This window comes from Battus philenor, unplaced genomic scaffold, assembly GCF_028537555.1.
Source record: "Battus philenor isolate CCGP_79_NKW_IND1 unplaced genomic scaffold, ilBatPhil1.0.hap1 SCAF_44, whole genome shotgun sequence".
In the NCBI taxonomy this organism is placed as follows: Eukaryota; Metazoa; Arthropoda; class Insecta; order Lepidoptera; family Papilionidae; genus Battus; species Battus philenor.
This window is the reverse complement of record NW_027181709.1, coordinates 40001-42500: the sequence shown is the minus strand read 5'-3', so window position 1 is coordinate 42500 and position 2500 is coordinate 40001. Positions and strand designations below refer to the sequence as shown.

At 51.1% G+C, this 2500-nt stretch overlaps 2 non-coding genes across 2 annotated transcripts in view; both read right to left on the bottom strand.

Annotated features, from left to right (window-relative positions):
• Positions 1 to 104, bottom strand: part of LOC137929211 (5.8S ribosomal RNA) — a 157-nt gene extending 53 nt beyond the window's left edge. The window contains exon 1 of the ribosomal RNA XR_011108776.1: positions 1 to 104. This exon is cut by the window's left edge and continues 53 nt beyond it. This is a non-coding gene — a ribosomal RNA (5.8S ribosomal RNA).
• Positions 105 to 914: 810 nt separating this feature from the next.
• The window catches only part of LOC137929190 (small subunit ribosomal RNA), a 1904-nt gene continuing 318 nt past the window's right edge, over positions 915 to 2500 (bottom strand). The window contains exon 1 of the ribosomal RNA XR_011108758.1: positions 915 to 2500. This exon is cut by the window's right edge and continues 318 nt beyond it. This is a non-coding gene — a ribosomal RNA (small subunit ribosomal RNA).

Genomic DNA, 2500 nt, shown 5'->3' with positions numbered 1-2500 from the left:
TTCGAAATGTCGATGTTCAAATGTGTCCTGCAGTTCACACTATGACGCGCAGTTAACTGCGTTCTTCATCGACCCGCGAGCCAAGTGATCCACCGTCCAGGGTAATGGTTTTTTCTTAATGTTGTTATTACTTACGGTAGCGGCCTACGGCTCTCGCCGTCGGCCACTTGATTGTCCGTTTTTATGTATTAACGTCGAAAGTTGGTCGAATTCATGTGCGCCGAGGCGTTCATAAAGAAACGGCACCGAAAAAGCTTAACGCCCCGACGCGAATCCTTTAGAATGATGAACGACGACGACCCGCGCACCCCCCAACGAGCTGGCGTGACGCACGACATTGTCATCTTTCTAACCGCTTAAATTTCGTTTTGTATAGCGCCAACCGACAATAAAGGGCCTGAGCTAGGCAGTGGGGATTTTCACCGCTTCGAACGCTCCGTTTGGTATGCCCCGGTCGGCGCTCGTCTCTCGGCGTTTTTCCGCCACCCGGCCGCTTCGACGGCGGCGGAGGCAGCGGCGGCGGTAGCACTTTCGACGAATGCCACCACCGCCACCGGCCACCGCCACGGCGCCGTCGCCGCTGCGCCGTTAGGCGTAATAGACGCTAGAGACAATTATTTCACATTTTATTTTTTATACATATATACAAACACGCACACACACACGCACGCACACGCGCGCGCGCTCGTCCGCATTAGATACGAACAGCAGCGCGCGCGCGTACGTACATATATATGTATATATGTCGTATATATATATCATTATGGATGTATTACATATATATATGTGTAAACACGGTATGTACGAAGTCGTCGTCGTCGTCGTCGTCGTCGCAACAGCAACAACAGCAACAGCAACAGCGGCGCAACAACGTTCGTGAACATATCACGCGTCTCGCACACATACACACACGTTAATGATCCTTCCGCAGGTTCCCCTACGGAAACCTTGTTACGACTTTTACTTCCTCTAAATGATCAAGTTTGGTCAACTTCCCAGCAACGCCGACGGCCGTGAAGCCACCGCGTGTCGGTCCGAAGACCTCACTAAATCATTCAATCGGTAGTAGCGACGGGCGGTGTGTACAAAGGGCAGGGACGTAATCAACGCGAGCTTATGACTCGCGCTTACTAGGAATTCCTCGTTTATGGGGGATAATTGCAAACCCCAATCCCCAGCACGAAGGAGTTTCAACGGGTTGCCCGGGCCTCTAGGCCAGGGAGAACATGCTGATTCCTTCAGTGTAGCGCGCGTGCGGCCCAGGACATCTAAGGGCATCACAGACCTGTTATTGCTCAATCTCGTGCGGCTCGAAGCCGCCGGTCCCTCTAAGAAGAATTTTAATACGTCGCCAGTGAGTTGCGCCACCGGAGCGGCGCACACCTAAATGACGACGCCTATTTAGCAGGCTAGAGTCTCGTTCGTTACCGGAATTAACCAGACAAATCGCTCCACCAACTAAGAACGGCCATGCACCACCACCCACCGAATCAAGAAAGAGCTGTTAATCTGTCAATCCTTCCGGTGTCCGGGCCTGGTGAGATTTCCCGTGTTGAGTCAAATTAAGCCGCAGGCTCCACTCCTGGTGGTGCCCTTCCGTCAATTCCTTTAAGTTTCAGCTTTGCAACCATACTCCCCCCGGAGTCCAAAATCTTTGGTTTCCCGGAAGCTGCCCGCCGAGCCATCGTAGTAACGTCGGCGGATCGCTAGATGACATATTTACGGTTAGAACTAGGGCGGTATCTAATCGCCTTCGAACCTCTAACTTTCGTTCTTGATTGATGAAAACACCTTTGGCAAATGCTTTCGCTGATGTTCGTCTTGCGACGATCCAAGAATTTCACCTCTAACGTCGCAATACGAATGCCCCCAGTTATCCCTATTAATCATTACCTCGGAGTTCTGAAAACCAACAAAATAGAACCGAGATCATATTCTATTATTCCATGCACGAAATATTCAAGCAGCATTTTGAGCCCGCTTTGAGCACTCTAATTTGTTCAAAGTAAAATTGTCGGCCCATCTCGACACTCACCGAAGAGCACCGCGATAGGATTTTGATATTGAACCGCCGTTTTACCGACGGCTCACCGACGATATGCTCCGCAGACGTGTCAGTATCACCGCGGATGCGGTGCACCGACAGCGCGGCGCACAAATGCAACTACGAGCTTTTTAACCGCAACAATTTTAGTATACGCTATTGGAGCTGGAGTTACCGCGGCTGCTGGCACCAGACTTGCCCTCCAATTGTTCCTCGTTAAAATATTTAAAGTGTACTCATTCCGATTACGAGGCCTCGTAAGAGTCCCGTATCGTTATTTTTCGTCACTACCTCCCCGTGCCGGGAGTGGGTAATTTGCGCGCCTGCTGCCTTCCTTGGATGTGGTAGCCGTTTCTCAGGCTCCCTCTCCGGAATCGAACCCTGATTCCCCGTTACCCGTGACAACCATGGTAGTCGCAGAAACTACCATCGAAAGTTGATAAGGCAGACATTTGA